Source organism: Neopelma chrysocephalum, unplaced genomic scaffold (assembly GCF_003984885.1).
Source record: "Neopelma chrysocephalum unplaced genomic scaffold, ASM398488v2 Primary Assembly neopelma1_147, whole genome shotgun sequence".
In the NCBI taxonomy this organism is placed as follows: Eukaryota; Metazoa; Chordata; class Aves; order Passeriformes; family Pipridae; genus Neopelma; species Neopelma chrysocephalum.
Window position 1 is genome coordinate 16,279,681 of NW_020897809.1, and position 18,099 is coordinate 16,297,779.

The 18,099-nt window shown below is 47.8% G+C and overlaps 1 long non-coding RNA gene across 1 annotated transcript in view; it reads right to left on the reverse strand.

The window, feature by feature from the left end:
- The window catches only part of LOC113976002, a 35,707-nt gene extending 22,086 nt beyond the window's left edge, over nt 1–13,621 (reverse strand). The window contains exon 1 of the long non-coding RNA XR_003536979.1: nt 13,465–13,621. This is a non-coding gene — a long non-coding RNA (uncharacterized LOC113976002). The remainder of the gene's footprint in view (nt 1–13,464) is intronic.
- Between the last annotated feature and the right edge of the window lie 4,478 nt (nt 13,622–18,099).

Here is an 18,099-nt window from a genome sequence, read left to right on the forward strand (position 1 = left end):
ATCCATTGGCCTTCTTGGCCACCTGGGCACACTCTGGCTCCTGTTCAGCTTCTTGTCAATCCAAACTCCCAGGTCCCTCCCTCTCTGCCTGGCTGCAAACCCTCCAGCTCTGCTTGGTGACTCCATTGCTTGAATCCCAATAATATCTTTGAATTATGGATGCAGTAAGGACTAAGTTCTGTGTACACCCAGTTGTTTGAGTGGATTAATTGGTATTTTGGCCAGGATCAGACCAGGACACTGAGCTCTTTCTGAAGAGAAGGGTTGAGCCAGACACTGATTGAACAGTGACTTACAAAAATCACACAATCCCAGAATCCCTGAGGTTGGAAAAGCCCTCCCAGTCCATGGATCCCCCCTGTGCCCCATCCCCACCTTGTCCCCCAGCCCAGAGCACTGAGTGCCACGGTCAGGCCTTCCTTGGGCACCTCCAGGGCTGGGGACTCCAAACCTCCCTGGGCAGCCCCTTCCAATGCCTGACCACCCTTTCCAGGAAGAAATTCTTTCTGAAATCAGTCCCTTTATCAGGCTAATACAGCATTAACATCAGTGCAGTCCTATTTTTAGCTGTTCTCAATTTTTAAACCATCATCTACACCACTATTAACCCAGTTCAGCTGCACTTCACTTGATTCATGCTACATGTTTTGTGGCTCTTATTCTGCACCCCAGAGCTTGAAAATCAAGTGAAAGTAACTCTTGGAATAGAAGGAGGTTATTTTAATTTTGTTTCCCCCCTTTACAACTTCAGTAATCCTGACCTTGGCATGACTGGCTGGACCAGAGGTTTGAGCCTCAGCCACGTTTCCACGTGAGTTCTTGGGCCTGCAAGGGACAAGGAAGTGTCACCAGTCCCACCAGAGCTTCTGTGGATAAAGGACCCCAGCATTACATCAGTGTAACATCAGCACAATTCTCACAGCAAGAATCTCTGATGTTCAGTAAAACACAGGCTCAGTGGCACCTGGTGGATTTGGAGTTGGAATAACACCCTATCCCAATCCAGCCCAATCCAGCACAACATGCCCAGTTTAAACCCTTCCTCCCCATGGTTCTACTCCAGTGTCCTGGTGGGTTTGTGCCACTGGGATCTGCAGGTGGTGCAGCCCAGGGGATCAGCCCCAGGAGAAGCAGGAGGAGGATGGTGCCCACCCTGCTGCCCTCGGGGTCTGCTTCCCCTCCCACCCAGAGACCTGCTCACTTTAGACTCACCCTCCTTTCTGCTCCTTCACCTCCCTCTGCTCATGAGAGACAGGAACCAGCCAAACCTCAGCCAGAGCTGAAAGAGCAGAGCACTCACCCTTCCTGACCCATCCAATATTCCCTCAGGCGTTCCCAGCTCAGTCCAACCACCCTGAGCTGCACCCTTGGGTGTCCATGGAAAGGCTCCTGCTGGGAGGAACCAGAAGGAAGAAGGGCAGAGATCAGAGGTGCAGGAGTAGCAGGTGAGCAGAACTTTCCCCCTGGAGGCTGCTGGGCACTTCAGTTTGGGGTAAAATCCAGGTTTAGTGAAGCGGAATCTGATCAGAATAATGATGTTGCTTTTTATTTCCAGGTAAAGAAATTAATAATTTGTTCAACTTCAGCAGAATTCTCTGAATTGATCCGAATATGAGAACTGACTCTGCACTAACACAGCCCTCACACAGAAGAATGCATTTGCTGTAAAAATACCTATTTTATCAAGTAGCTTAACCCACCAGGGCCTGCCTGCAGTCCCCACCCAGCAAGGAGAGCAGGAAGGGCTCTGGATGTGCTTGTTAAGTGGGCTGATCAATACAAATCTATTCCTCAATTAAGCAGAAGATCCTGGTGGATGTGTGTTGCCTGCAGGCCAAAATAGTTCTGAGTAAAACTGGATTCCAGAATACAAAGTTGTGTTGGTCTTGCTCTGTGTTTTAAATGAGCTTTACCAGCATGCAACTGCAATCCCTGTGAACTCTGCAGATTAAATTTCCTTGCAGTAATGACCACTAGGAATTAGTGAAATGTTAATCTTCCCACCTGCTGTGTATGATTATACATGAGTCTAATCAACCTGATTACAAAAGAAAGTAATTTCTGCTCTTACAGGATTTTTTTTTGTTGTTGTTGTTGTCTGCTTTAGTTCTTCCTGAGGAACTGTGAAATTCCTTACCCTGGATTTTAAATCAAAAATAATGATTAAATTAAAATGTGTAAAGGGGAGCAATGGAGGCTGATAGTAATTGCTTTACAACAGATACAGTAATTGATGCTCTGAGGATTTATTTCAAAGCAGAGAAGTGAATTAGGAACCTGCTTTATCTGGATTTGATGAAGTCACTGCTGTCTCTGTGCCTCGGTTTTCAGCTAAACTGTTCTTAATGAGAATGCTAATAATTACAGTAGGATAAATTGTTTTAGGGACACAAGAGGATGAAAAACACATTTTGATTTCATTTAAAAAAGCTACAGGCACAGTCACCTTTCTGCTCCAGCCCTGAGATGCATTTTTGGGAGCAGGAGGAAAAGCAGCTCCTCAGTGCATTGGTGGGAGATTATAAAGCCAAGCTAAAAGGCCACATCTAATTGTGTTTCTTGTGTAAAATCTTTGTTTGATTCCACATATCCACCTCAAAAACAGAAAGGAAGGTTAAGGCTGGGCCTGCAGACCTTTGGCACAGCTGCTGCAGTGCAAAGATGCTTCCCAGGATAGAAACCCAGGAAAATCAGTGGATAGAAATCTGAAAATACAAGGAATGGAGAGGGAGCCACAGCAAATGTTCTCCTGCTTTGCTCATCAGCCAAAGCCAGAGTTTTCTCAGCAGCCCCAAAGCCCAGAACACCTGAACTCCAGCCCAGCCCAGTGACAGCCACCCCCTGCTTGTCCACCTCCAACAACCCCTTCATTAAAAGTCACAATATCAGACCCCCTGATCCAATATATCACTGTCAGTCATCCAAAACCATTCCAGAGCCAGTGAGCATCATCCCACGGGCAGGTTTGATCCACCCAGAGAAACAGGATGGCAATTCTGCCCCAGCAGTGCCTGGCTGGGGGATCTCCATGGTGACAGTGTTCCAGCCCTGAGTCACCTGCATGGCAATTTCCATCCTTTCCTCTCATCTTCACTTTCCAGCTCTACCTCTGAGTGCCTTGGGCTTCTAATGGAGAAGAATTGACAAACCTCCTCATATTCCTACGAGGAGAAGCACATTTTTCTCATATACACTCCTGCCACTTAATTCCCTGTAACAGTTTTTGTAGGGAGAGCTGCTTGTGGGAGTTGGGAATTTGCCTTCAAACATACAACCAGCTTTAAATGGGGCTGGAGAAGGGGTAAAAAATACCCTGCTAAAGTAACAACCAGCTTTAAATGGGGCTGGAGAAGGGGTAAAAAATACCTTGCTAAAGTACATCTCCAAAAACTCCTAAAAAAAGCCCCTTTCCCCAAACCTGTGCCTGGGGCAGTCCCAGCTCCCCCACACCCCCAGTTTTTCCCAGCCCAGCTTCTCTCAGGGCAGAATTCCCACTGGAGAGCCCACAGACAACCTCTGCTCTTCTTCACTTCTGTTTGTGGTACAGAAAATGATCGTGGCTGAATTGAGACCTTTATGAATTTGTAAGGTCTTTACCCAATTTGCAGTTTGAAGTCAAACTCTGCTGAGCCCTCAGCTGATCTGTCACCTCTGGCAGGACTGACAAGCCTGGATTTTGGAGCTGTGCCATGGTCACAATGCCAGAGTTCCCTGGACTTGCCTCCCTCTCTCTCCTCCTGCTCTCCAGCTCTGGGCTTGTTAGAAAACTGGGCATTTTTCAGCTCATTGAAACCTTCAATACCTGAAACAATGTGGGTTCTCTCATGCTTTGACTTGAACAGAATATCCTTGGCAGCTGAACCGCAGGTTGTGAAGGGAATTGTGGAGGTGGGAGACCAACATCCCAACTGGGGCATCCAGAACACTCAGCAACGTGAAACAGTGTTCATGTGGCAAAGCAGCAATAAGGGCAATTAAAATCACGTGTTCTCAGGCATAAAACTGCTCTCAAACCTTCCCCAAGCCTGTCCTGAGGGCAGGGGGAGGCCAGGCTTGGTCTGTCCAGCTTCAAGGAGATCAGAGACCGATTGCTGTGCAACCAGTGGCTGCAGTTTTGGTTTTTGATCTCCTTCTTACCGGAGAAATAATTACAATGGACCATTAAAGCTGCTGTTCACAGCACTCTGCAGTCCCTTCTCCCCCTCCCCGTGCAGTCCATGTTATCTAACACTTGGGAGGGGGTTTAAAAGGATCTCTTCATCTCATTTCATACATTAGAGCTAAGTTTAGCTCCTGTAGGTAACAGTTTCTGTTTGAACTCTAATAAAGAGGTATGTTTAGAATCTCAGGGGCACACTCTGCTCGTTTGAAACAAATGAGGATTATATAAGGAGGAACATGAGCTACAAATAGGATTCATAAAATTAATTGGCTCTAAGCTGCAGCTGAGCAGAGCCATTAAAAGGGACGAGAGGCCAAAGCGTGTCCGTTCCCCCCGGATCCCCCTGGGGGTGGCAGGGCTGGAGAATCCTCAGGCTCCTGCAGGACTCAGGGATCCTGGCACCACTGCTGCAGTCCCAAAGGCTCTCCAGGAGCTCCACATTGTCCCCACCGTGTTCATTTACGTGGTGCCACAGCAGCTCTGCCTCCCAAAGAACCAGGGATGCTGCACACAAAGCCTGGAGCAGCTCAGGGAGGTTCTGACACTGCAAAGAACCTCCACAGCACATCTGATGAACCCCCAAATCCCAGCTCTGCCTGGACATTCAAAAGAAGTGAAAAAACCACACTGCATTTGGCTCCAAATGTGAGCCCAGTCGCCAGAATTCTTCTGCCCAAATCCAGGGCTGCCTGTGCTGTGCTCCCTCTGCCCCAGGGGCTGTTTCTGTTCCAACAAACAATATTCTATATATTGGTCATATCAAATATCAGGCTGCTAAATCCAGCTGAGGAAATTCCTGGAGTTCCTTGCAGGAGCCTGTCTGCTCCTCTCTCCTGGGATCCTGCAGCCCTGGGACAGGGCAGTGGTGGGGCTTCTCCTCATTTAGCACCAGCAGCTCATTACAGCTGCCACCCTTTAATGAGCTTAATGCAGAACCTTTAGCTGAGCCCCCCAACTGCATTTAAAGCACCATATATATCTTCTAAACATATAAATCTTCTAAAATAGCTTCCACATGTTCCTCCATTCCAGAGCTCTCTGCAGTCACAAAGCCCTGAGCTGAGCAGGCTGAACTCAGCCGAGATGTTCATCCCATCACTTCCCACCACAAAGCCTGACTTGAGCTGGGCTCTGAGTGTCCTTTAACTGCAAAGCACTAAAAACTCATCCTAAGCAGTGCCATGGAAACAGGAAACAAGGAAAAGGCCTCAAGAAGATGCTGCAGGAGCTGGAGCCCCACTGCTGGGTTTGCAGAGGAGCAGGACCCCTGACCAGTCCTTGCCATAGCTCTGAACAGAAACCCTGGACGGGCTCCTGTGGCTTCTCTGGGTGTGTGTCCTGAGCATCTCAGCTGAGATCTGTGGAGTCTGCACACAGAGAGTCCATACTCAGCCAGAAATTAAAATAAATGGGAGTAAAACTTCTCTTGCACCTAATCAATATCAGTAATATTACAAAATCCCTTTACCTTTGCCTTTCCTTTCTCTGAAGACTTCATCCTAAGCAAGGCCGTAGCTCATTAATAGCTACTGAAACTATCCCAAATTTTTCAGCTGTTTTACAAACCATCATTGATGTTTTAGTCAAAGGCATCATCAGCCAGGACAAAATGGTGACCATGTCCTTGGGTGATGAAGATATCAAATGGGTACTGATGAAACAGGGGAAAAAACATTTTTCTGACCATTTTTCTTATCCCCAACACAGTCCTCTGACAATTTTTGAGAGCTCCTGAGGGGAGGCTGAGGTTCCTCCTCTTTCAGCTAAAATAACTTGAAAGATCCACCCCAAACCAAAAAAAACCCCTCATGTATCACTGGCATTTCTCAGCACATAGTAACTGCCAAGCCTAAAACATCTGTGATTTCTTTCCAAGTAAATCCCACCTACCTGGATGCCACCAGGACCAACACGAACAGCAGCAGCTCTGAGGAGCCTCCAGGCAAAAACGGAGCAACAAGGTCTGCCCAGCAAGAAGGGAGGACCCAAGGGTGGGCCTGATGATCTTGGAGGTCTTTCCCAACCCTCCTGACCCTGTGGCTGATGGCACAAATGTCCTCAAGCCCTGGCAGGACCCAGCTGAGCCACGATGCTGAATTGCTGCTCATCACATTAACCTGGGGTTTTAATTTCCTCACAGCAGCAAACAAGCCCAGGAGCTGCCTGGGACAAATCCTCCTCTCACAGCTATTTTTGAGGGCTGTCCCCCTGTTCCTAAATAATGTATAGTGCTTTACACTGCTTGGAAGAGTCACCAGAGGAGCACCCACTCCTCCTGGGCTCTGTGTTGCTGTTCACCCCCAGATTTAGGAGCAGGAATGATCAGTCAAGACATTTTTTCAAAAGAAATGGGAGGTTTGTGTGTTTTCCACGTTATCCCCCAGCAAGAGCTAAAATTAAAACTCCCCTCTAGATTTCCCTGTGCCTGGGAGTCCTGCAGCTCTCCAGACGTGGGGTCTATTTAAAGGAAGTGAAAGCTTTCCCTGTGGATAATGAGCTATTCTCAGGTCTCACCTGCTCCTCCACCCCACCCTCACACCCACCAGAAGTGACTGAGGAGGGAGTTGTTGGCAGGTCTCTGTGTGTGGGGGATAACAGACACCACCATCATTCCCGGAGGAAAAGGGAGCTGGAGCTGTGACAAACCAGAGTGGCACTGACTTCTGCTGCTGGGAATCACACTGGCACTCCTACCTCATGCAGCTCAGTTCATACTTGTTCAAACAGGCATCTGCTTGTGTACCTGCTTTAATACAATTAGCCAAAATCAGCCCTGTAGTAGAAATATTTTCATATCTACATTTTCCAGTCTTAGTGCAAACATATTGTTTTTGGCAGAGGTTGCAAAAGACAAAGGGATTAATGTTGTGACACTTTGTATAATGTCATATTTGGGGGGGGGAAAAAGCCCTGTGTCAGTGTGAAAACACACAGTTTAACACTGAATTTATGAAAGTCTTGCAGCACATCCAACCTTTTCCCTGAGCCATCAAAATCTTGTCACACGTCTCACCAATGGCCATCACATGGAGTGTAATATCTCTTTATGGACCTTAGACTTCAAGGAAAATAAATTAAACCCCTCATTTTTGGAAAGAAAAGAGCTGGAGAGTCTTCAAGACGTTATTGGAATGTGGCCATCCTTGAGGGATGTCAGCAGACATCACAGTCCATCAAACTTGAGTTGAGACTAAGTGAGATGGATGACTCACCACCCTGACAGCTTCTGAGGTGGCCTAGAGATGGAAAGGGAAAATTTGGGATATTCTGCATGCACGGTGCCAAGGCAAGTAAATATTTCATGGGAACCCACTGCAGATGGGGAAGGCCTGTCCTGTTTGTAGCAATCAACAGGGCCAACGTTCCTGACCTTAGGAGACACATCCTGTGCCTGCCAGCTGGCCAAAGGCCAGAGGATCTGCAGCACATCCCTTAGGGAAGGGAAGGAGCCCTGGAAGCAATTCCCAGTGGCTCCCTGAGTGTCCCATCTCTCCGTGTGGGTTTGGGTGGGTTGTGCAGCTGAGTCCCACGGACACCTCCAGAATCATCATCAGGAAAAGACCTTTCAGAACATCAAGTCCAACCATCAGCAAGCACCACCACCACGTTCACCACTAAACCATGTCCTCAAAGGCCACATCCACACATTTTTGAACACCTCCAAGGATGGGGACTCCACCACTGCCCTGGGCAGCCTGTTCCAAAGCTTGGCAACCCCTCCCACGAAGAAATTTTCCCTAATATCTGATCTAACCCTCCGCTGGCACAACTTGAGGCTGTTTCCTCTCCTCCTGTCACTTGTTACATGGGAAAAGAGACCGACAGCCTGAACAGCTCTGTCCCCCCAGCCAGGGGGGCTGATGCACCAGCACAGCCCCATATTCCCACCTGGAACCATCCCAGGGGTGAAACCCCATCCAGACTGGCAGGAGGCAGCAGTTGGCACATTCAACACAGCGAGAACACCCCGTGCCTTCCTTGCCCAGAGCAGGTGACCCATTTTCCACATGTATTGTTGACCTTCCCTCTCTGCTCTGCCTCCTCCTGCCCCCTCCACAGCCCCTGGCACAACCCAGGAGGGTTTGGAGAGCCCAGGATCCGGGTTCAGCACCTCCTGCTCCTGCTGCTGCTGGCTCTTCACAGAGCCTCTCCACACACAGCCCTATCCAAGAACATTTGTGGGGTTTGAGTGTGTCTGCAGCTGGAACCTCCAAGACAAGTGCAGGGTAACAAAAGCCTTGTGGCATTTCTTAGGGAGAAGGAGCTGAGCAATTATTCCCAGCCTTACACACGTCCCTGCAGACAGCCAAGCTGACTTGGCAGACTGCAGCTAATTGGGTTTGCAGGAGAACGAAGCTTTGATTGAAGTGATTCACTTAAAAAAAATCTTACACGTCCCCCCCATGCCCTGCTAATGTTACTCTGAGCAGGTAAAACAACCACCCCACATCTTAGCAAAGAAGAAACGCAGAGATTTTCGTTGCTCCACCAAGCAGAGACCCACGAGTGAATAATTGTGGCTGTTTGATGTGCTGTGCTCTGCTCCAGAATTCAGCTGCGGGTGCCTGGCGTTTTGGGCTGCTTTTGAAGTTCACCAAACCCCTGCAGACACCAAAGGGAGGGATCCTGCTCAGGAAGCCAAGGTGGGCACAGAACAAAAGGTGGGCAGGAACAGCTCCAAAGCTAATGCACAAAAAACCACTGGAGAATGTAAATTAGTGTCGCTGCGAGTTTACCGAGTAAACAATTCAAATTCTACCACGGTGATTTATGAAAATAAAAAGACATATTTAATGAGCCCAGCAGGCAGCAGGTGCTTCTATTTTTATGTGGTAAGGGCAAAAATAATAAGGCAGAAGCTTTTTTTCCTGTTTCATGGTAACAGTTTAAAATAAAAGCTGCCCCCTGTGCTCCAGGGATTTGCTGAGCTCAGCAGTTTTGCTGCTCCAGGGAGGGTCACACCAATCTTTCCATTTGTGCTGGGGTTTAAAATTCCACAGAGCCACACAGAGAACCCTTCCAGGCCTTCCTGGGAATTAGATCTAGGAGAGGTTTGACAGAAATGACACAACACCCACATATTTAAGAGGAGAAGGTGTTTCTGCCTGATGTGGGACAGCACTCAACACAAAAGGAAAGTCAGCAAGACAAGGTTACACCAGCTGTAAATTCCCACTGCTCTGTACCCAAGGCAGAGGAAATACAGCCCTGCTGCCCTTACACAAGTGTTCTTTAGCACCTGGATGAGCTCCCTGACCTGCCCTCACCTGAGCTCTGAGACCGGGCAGGGGAGAGGGATGGGATCACCCCTTGGCACCACCTCCCAGTCCCGAGCCAGCAGGGCCACCTGGACAGTGCCAATCCCGGGATTTACGTCCCTGATCACCCACAGATGTTGCCATGGCAATCTGAAAACATTAAAAATAAATAAACTCATTTTGATGACACAACTCATAAAATCCCTGGCTCCTGCCAGGAGTTTGAATTTGGCCTGTTTGGTTAATTTGATGGGATGCCACGAGTGAGGGCCTGGTTGGAAACCACAAGTCATTTTTCTCCTTGGAAGAGTGGATAACTGAGTCTATTAATCCAACAACACATTTAAACTGAGTTATTGTGACAAGGGACTTCCATTATCCATTTCATCTGGTTGCAAACTGTCAGAATAAATCTCAGGGGTTTAGGGAAAAAAGCTGCCTGCCTTTGTTGGCTGGTTTTATGTGCCACAACAGTTTAATTTGGTTCACTCTAACTCCTGATACTGCACAGCTGTACAGGGGGAGCTCACAGAGAACCTACCACAGAAAATTGCAATTATTGCAACATCAAAGTTGTTTTCCAGAAGGAGCCAGGACAGTGACATTTGCCCACCTGGCAGCATCTTGACATTGACTTCAGTGACCTTTTTTTCTTATATATAAGAAATACTTCCTGTAAGAAATTTCCTTATATATATAAGAAAAACTTCTTATAAATCTTTGCATTTCTATTTTTTAACTATAATTGGTTCTGCTTTTGGAATCAATTAACCTTTGGAAATTAAAAAGTGCTCTGGTTTTATTCTGCTTGCAAAGCAAGTCGACTTAAACAGTTAAAACTCTTCTAACCAGAGGTGACTCAACATAAGACATAAAAAGGTAAACAGTGGTGTCCAATTTGAGATGTCAAACTGGAATTCAGAAGGTGGGATTCAATTTTATGGCTCTACCAGTGACTTAATGCAGGGCAACTTATTCCCCCACCAGTCATGCAGTTTATGATAATTTCTTATTATCCATTATTTGCTTACTTTTGTAATTAAAAGTGTTCTAGTAGAAGAACAGTATTTATGCATGTAACTGGTCACTGGCCATGAAGTCTGGTGGGGACAAAGGTTGAAGGTGGAAGGGAGAAGAAGGAAGGAAAAGGAAGGAGGAGAAGGAGGGAGGAAAAGGAGGAGCCAGAGTCACTCATGGCCTGAAAAACAGCCATGGAAAATTCACAGTGACTTCAAACCAAGTGCTCATGTGCACACACATGAAGGCAGGAGGGGGTGACACTGTGCCAAGAGCTGCCTGGGGAGTTTGTTTTTCATCCCTCCCCAGGGCTGCAGCCCTGGCCAGTCCCCCAGGGAACGGGACCTTTGAGGTTTCCTCCTGCAGCACTGACACTTTAACCCCTCTCCAGCACTTTGTTGTCAATTATTCCCCTTAAGCCTCATTTCAAAGCCACTGTGAGCTGCAGGAAGCCCAGAGAGTGGCAGATCCCTGCACAGCAACACCCCCCACACGCTTTAATTACAGCCTTTACAGAGAAATATTAATTTTGAGAAGGGGATTTCCAAGGTTTTTAAGCAACCCTCAAAGCTGGCTGTGCTGCCTTGCCAAACACAAACAGACCCTCAAAACCCAAGTGCACTGGGGGGGGAAAAAATAATAAAATCAAACCTACATGTTTCTGGAGGGAGATAAAACCCAGCCTGGAAGGCAGCATTCTTGCTTTAGTCCCAGCTCTGGGTTTGGAGTCCAGGACACGTTAATGGCAGCACTGGGGATGCTCTGACAAGGCAGGTGTGGGGGGTAGGAGCTGCTTCCCCACGAATTTCAGGAGCTGCAGGTCCCTGAGCAAGTTGTTCCAACCTGGATGGACCAACAGACCTGTGGCTTGCAGGTTTTGAGCTGAAAAGGGGTCGTGCTCTCACCAAGGTCTGGTTGAAACCAGAGTTTTGGCCAGAGCTGGTCCCCAGAATGTCTCACTCCTCACTCCAGGGGCAAGGACAGAGGGGAAAACTGCCTCCAAATCCTTCCCATTGGCTGATTTCTTTAAAGAAATCTAAGAAATCAACATTGTGGCTTCAATTGCTTTTAATTCCAGGCTCTCAGCACTGTTCCTGGGAAACAATGCACATTTTAATTCCTGCTCAGCCCAGGAGAGGCTCGGCAGCTCCACACGAAGTGTCAGTGGCACAACTTCCCAGCCCCACTCCTGCTTCTCATCAGAGCTGGGCAGTGAGGAGATGCAATCTGCTCCTTCCTTTGCTCTCACTGCACAGTGTTCATTAGTTCTAATTATTTTTTTTAGGTTCTAGGGGGAACTGTTACAAAAATTAATCACAAGTGGAAGGAACAGCAGCCACGTGTGGCCATAAAAAGACAATAAAGCATTTGAGGATCCACACTTGTTATGATTTACACTCCAAGCAGGACTGGAGGTAGCATATGGTGATTGCCACAAAGCAACATTTATTATAAAAACCTGGAGATTTATCTCCCAGCTTGCTTGTATGTGAGAAGTTGCATTTACTTCAACTGATATTCAAATTGTAACACCAGAAGTGGGATTTTTTGTGGATTTTTTTTAACTACAAACCTCAGCTTGTTGTCCCTATAAATACATCCTTTAAGCAGACTTTCTTTACACAGATTCCAGCCAAACTACTCAAATACCTGGATGCAGGAAAGGTTTAGAGATAGGTCAGCTCCTGCTCTGGGGCAACAACTGTGTCACCAGCTCTGGGCTTTGGCAAACAGGAGGTGCCACCTCTGACTCCAGCACTGGGCTCCACGTGCCCAAAAGAACCCTCCCATTAGTTCAAGGTTTGCTTTGCTTTAATTTCAGCATCTCCAACCTACAAAAATGACTATAAACAGAGTATTATTATTTCCTATAAATAAGAAAACAGTTTGTAGAATTTTCACCTCGGTTTCTTCTTGCTGAACGCGAGGGAAGAACATCAGGAAAAGCAGGGATTCACAGCAGAGATGTGGCTCCAAGAGGGTGGCACAAAAATATGAAGTATTCCTACTAAAATCTGGAAATCCTGAAATTTTAACGTGTACTTTACAGCTTCTGTGCAACACACCCTGAGGAACAGGGGAGGAGACAATGCAGGGCTGGACCCGGGGCAAGATGGGACAGTTCCCCTGGATGAATCCTGTGGACACCAATCCCTGGTGTAACAAACAATCCCATTGGATTTAAAGACTGGAACCCACGAGGGAAGAGGCCCTCAGGGTGCACAGCCAAGCTCTGCTCTCAGGGGCTGTGGCAGAGTATTTTCAGTTCAGCACTAAGGGACTAACGTGGAACTGCCTCAATAAACCAGCAGAACTACAGGAGTGCTGGAAGGCCAAGAGGCTGCAGTGGCACAAGACCTCTGCCCATTTATTTACTGCCCATTTCAATATTTTTAATTCCCCCAATCCAATCCAGAGTGACCCATATCCTTAAATTCCCACCTGGCACGAGGACACGGCTGCTGCCAGGGAAGGGCTGGATTCAGGGAGGCAAAGCTGAGACTGGAGACGTGGAACATCTCATCCCTCCTCATAGTTCAGAATTAGACCATCACATGGTCTGAAAAACAGCTCCACTGCCAAGGGTCCCTCTGGCTCCTCCTGGCTTTCCAGCCTCCTCTCTTCCCTCTCCACTCTGATCATTTGAAGTCTGGGAGACAGAAAGGTCAGAGCTGTAAAATAACTGCTGTCTCCCTCTCCTTCCCTTCCCTCCAGCTCAAGGAAAATGCCAGAAGTGGGTTTCCAATTCCTTTCAAGGAGAGGTAATTGTTCTGCCTCATCTACCTCACCATTTCCAGAGAGGAATGAAACACATTCCAACCCCAGGGAGACCCTTCTCCTCACCCTGAACTCCTTCATCCTCAGCTCTGCTGACACGGGACTGGGAACAGAGAGAATGGAACAGAGCTGGAAAACCAGCACCTTTAGCCTCTCCTCCAAAAAAACCCACACACAGCCAGACTGACAAACACCCTTAAAAATGATCAAAATTAACATTATGAAGTGTTGAAGATTATCAACACTTACCCCAGCCCACACCACGCTGCTCCTCGAGGTGCTGGGAAGCTCCTGGTTTGTGCCAAGAACACAGGGCTGATCCCAGGCTGATGTGAATCCCTGTCTCCAGTGCAATTCCAGTGACTGTGGAGAGTGGGGAGCGACAGGATTGGGGTATTTATTTCAATTAAGCACTATAAAGCATCAGATCCAAACAGAGCTGTAGGCAAGAGATTTGGTTATTTGGAATTATTGTGCAGTGGAATTACACTGGCTCTATGGTTCTATATTGTACTCTGACATTATATGGAATTAGTCACAACAGGGAGAAAGAATCAATCAGTCCTGGCTAAGGAATTGAGATAATAATGACTCATTTGACGAGATTGCTCTGGAAAATTAATAATGACGGTGGTAATTACTGACCTGGGATGGCTGCAGTGCTCATTACTCTCCTTTTACTCCACTGAATGTTAAGTGTTGTGAAGATGTTTGTTAGAAAGCCTCGAGTGCAGGTTTTCCATCACAGCAAGGACTCAAGAGGTCCAAAATCTGTCTTTTTACACTCACCAGGGCACGACCCCCCAGCAACTGTGAGATTTGATCCACGGCCCAGGCAGCAGCCCATAAATTATTTGCAGGGGTTAATGCCTGGCAAGCCTGACCCGGGGCACCTCTGCAGCCTCTGCTCACCTGCATCAAGGCCCATCACTCTGGGGAGGGGAGAGTTGATGCATCCCCGAAGATCTCACTGTTTATTAACTTTTATCACCCCAGTGAGGCGTCTTTGTGCTGAAAACAGCCCAAACTGGCCCGTTTTCCAGCCCATCAACCCCCCTCCTCCACCAGAGAGGCCCCCCAGCATCACAGGGAGCAATTTGTCCCCAGGGCAGGGGACACCCCGGGCTGCAGAGCTCATCCAAGGCACCTCGGGGATAGAAAATGTTCTTTAAGACAACCCAGAGAGGCATCAGAGTCTAAAACGCCGGGACTGACTAACAATGAGGCCGCTGAGCAGCTGTGCTCTCCAACAGCTGCTCCAAACCCCCCAGAGTACCTTGCATGACTTATTTGTATTTGAAGTGGCTCTGCAGAGGGTTCCCCTTCTGTCGAGCAGCAAGAGATGAAGCTGAAGGTGCTGGAACAGGCAGGAGAAGGAAAAAAAAAGTCATTTATTAACGTTGAAAAGAAATAAATTTCCAATTTTCTGAACAAGGCAGAGGGTTCTCGAAGCAGCAGCTACCCTCCTGATTAGGGAATTCTGAACCCCACTTCAGCTTTCCCAATTATTCCCATCTTTCTGCTGAATTCTATTTCCCAAAATTGCTTTCAGCCTTACAAAGGAGGCTCTTTTAAGGCACTTTTATAGACACACCATCTGTTTTTCACTTCAGTCACTTAATGACCGAGTTCTGTGACACTTTTGGGTGTCAAGATTGTCACCTGGCAACCATTAACCCAAGGACAACGGGACCAGAGCCCTGGCTGCAGATCCCCAGAGCCAGCAGGTCCATCCATGACTTCTCCATGCCCTGATCCCAGTCCATGGATATCCAGAATCACTGTGTCCCCTCCACAGACCATTGACAGGAATCCCTATGGCAGCAGCACTTGCATTTCCTGAAGGACTCACGACCAAGTGGAGCTTTCCCAAAGGATTCAGGGCACTGCCTCGCTGGATGTTGAGCTCCTTTGAGCCAAAACACTTCTCACTATCAGTGTTCCCAAGAGGAAGGGACTTATCTGGGAGCCTGACTTCACTAAATGCTGAAAATAGCTGGCCTAAGGAGTGGGAAATCCATCTGGCTGAGGCCGGGGATGCTGGGGAAGGTTGCAGAGGGCTGTGCTCAGCACAGATGCCTTTCCCAGCTCCTCCCAACCACATTAAATCTCAGCTGCGCTCAGCTGAGACTGAAATAGTCCCTTATAGACTCACCTCCAGCCGGGGATGTCACCTGCAAGCACATTTCAAGAGCGAGCCCAGATTTAGTGCACTTCCCATCCTGCCCGGCTCCAGCACTCCAAATGATCCATGTCTGCTCCGTGCATTCCCTTCTCTGGGTAAACAGAGGTGCCACATTTCTGTTCGCGAGTGCAGGCAAGCTCGAGAGTTAATTATTGTAATTACCAATTGAACAGGCTCGGAATGCTAATCTATTATAAAGTGGCCCGTTAATTGGTGTTAAACTGCCATTAACCTGCCATTTCCCATGTTATCCAGCTGACCTGGGGCACAGCACCGTAGAGAACCAATCCATCCCTCATTTCTGGCAATCACCGAGTGCAGATTTGGAGGAGAATCAGGAAAAAATCTACATACCTGGAACTGCAATTATTCTAACAAAGGAAAACATCCCTCTGCTGCTTTAAATTCCACTTTTTTGATAAATAGGCTGTGCTTTACATCCCTTTCCGTGCAGTGCTCTGTGCCGTGTCCGTGTTCTCTCCTGGTGCTGCAGGGCTCGGGCTCTGCCACGTTGGATTGGCAGTGCCATGAGGGCACTGACTATTCCTGAGCTGCAAATCTGCAGGTGGAGCAGATTCCCTATGGAGCTGAAGCTTCTCCATCATGGGAGTCTCCACCTGCTCCTCCTGTGGGACCGGGGGGGCTCAAAACACGAGACCTGCAGAGTGTCAGACATCAAGGACAGAAATATCAGCACCACAGCACCTCATCAGCCCCTGAACCACTTCAAAATCATCCAGAGCTGCCCCTAAGAAGCTCCTGGAAGAACAGGGGCAGGTCTCAGCTGGTCTTTTCCACTTCTGCCTTCAGCCAGTGCAGACGACCCGACTTTGAGCTTTAATTCACAGCAGTGGAGACAGAAGGTTGGCTTAGTAACTTCTCAGAGGTCAGCTATAAAATCCAGGTGCCCATCAGGGCAGTGAACTTCCCTTTAAATGCTCTGCAAGAGGGAGAGATGGAATTCCCACTCCAGCCCCAGCAGGGAAGGCAGCTCTGCTGACGGGGCTCTTCCCAAAATCTGTCACTGCAGGGGCACGACCTGCCAGGGCAACTCTCGGGGCACCTCACCTCCCTGACAGCTCTCTGCACTAATAGTTCTTCCTTTTTATCTCACAGAGACAACTGTAAAACTTCAGGGCAGCTTCAAGTGACCTCTAGAAAGTTCAAACCCCATTAATTTCCTGAAAAATTCACCTTTACTCACGTGCACGTTGCTCCCTCTCCCTGTGAGAGCCCACTGCACCCATTTCAACATCCCTCAAAGGAGGATACAGGGCACAATTTTCCAATTTGACAGAGGTACAAGAGTTTGAAGAGAGTGAAGAGTTTGAAGAGGGGAACAGTGAATTTTTTATATGCTAATCCAAATCTCTTGGTGTTCAGGTACCTTTAAAATCAGGTCTGGGATATTAAAGAAGGGGAGAAAAAAGGCTCAGCTATTCAGAAATCCTGTGGAAAGAGAGACTTGCCATGTCCTGAGACTCTTTCCACCATGTTTTAGGGATAACTGGGAAAACAAAGCCTTTGTCATTTAGGATTATCTCCAGTTCTTTGTACTCCTTGCCAGGGCACAGCTGTTGTTGCAGTTCATTTATGTCATTTTTCACTTCCCTTCCAGAGTCCTTCCATCACCTGCCTTTGCATGTGGAAACTCTGACCAGATTGTGCTGGAGGAGTATGGAAAGCAAAGGAATAAAACTTGCAGTGCCATCAATAATAAACTCAGGAAGCTTCTGGAAGTGGAATCCATCTAATTCAATGTCTTGCACTGTTGAGGGCTATTATTCCTGCATTCAGGCTTTTCCAAGACATCTATTTATCACTTTCTTCCCCGGCACTGGCAGCACGCCCAAGTACACCTGCATGAGCCTCATGTCTCCTCTTCCTCAAAAAAATGTGCAGATCTTCTATTTGATACCATTTACTGCCACTCAGATGCTCATCCACAGGAAATTCCCATTTATTTGAGTCTGTTCCCTTGATAAACTGATCCATGCGGAAACCAGCCATCCCATCCCTTTGCTTTGGGAGCAGACAGGCCAAGGGGACTTCATCGCTTCTGGGCAGAAAATACAACCCCCAAATTGCCCCTCCAGGAGGGACTCCTTTGTCAGCACCTTCCACCTGAACCAGGAGTCAAATTAATCCTCAATTCCAACAGGTCCATCATCAAAGGGCTCCAACTCCCATCCCTGTCACCTCCCAGCCCCTGAACAACGTTCTTGGCAGCAGCTGCTGCACAAATCCACCTGTACCTGGATGAGTTTCACACCCTCCCCTCGCCATTATCCAGTGGGACCAGTGACCAGGGTTTTTTTTGGCTGATTAGAAAGCTGTCAGCCCCAGCTCCTTCCCAGCCTGCCCTATCACAGGCAGAATTTATTGTTGCTGGGATACTGTCATTGCTGGATGTTTTGCTTTGCTTATCTTTTACTCTTCAAAGTGCTACATATTCCCTGTCTTTTATCTAACTCCCTCATTACTATTCCATCCCTCACTTACACCTTTACAGTCCCTTCATGTGCTCTTGCTGCCTTATTTTCTGCCAGTGACTTCAAATTCCGCTTGAGTGCACGTTCCTTCTACAGCAATAAAGGAAAAGAAACCAACACAGATGGAAATCTGCCCCTTCTGCTGCTGGGAAAATGGATTCTACAAGCTTTGCACTACAGCACTTACTTGGTTGGGCTTGGGGAGGG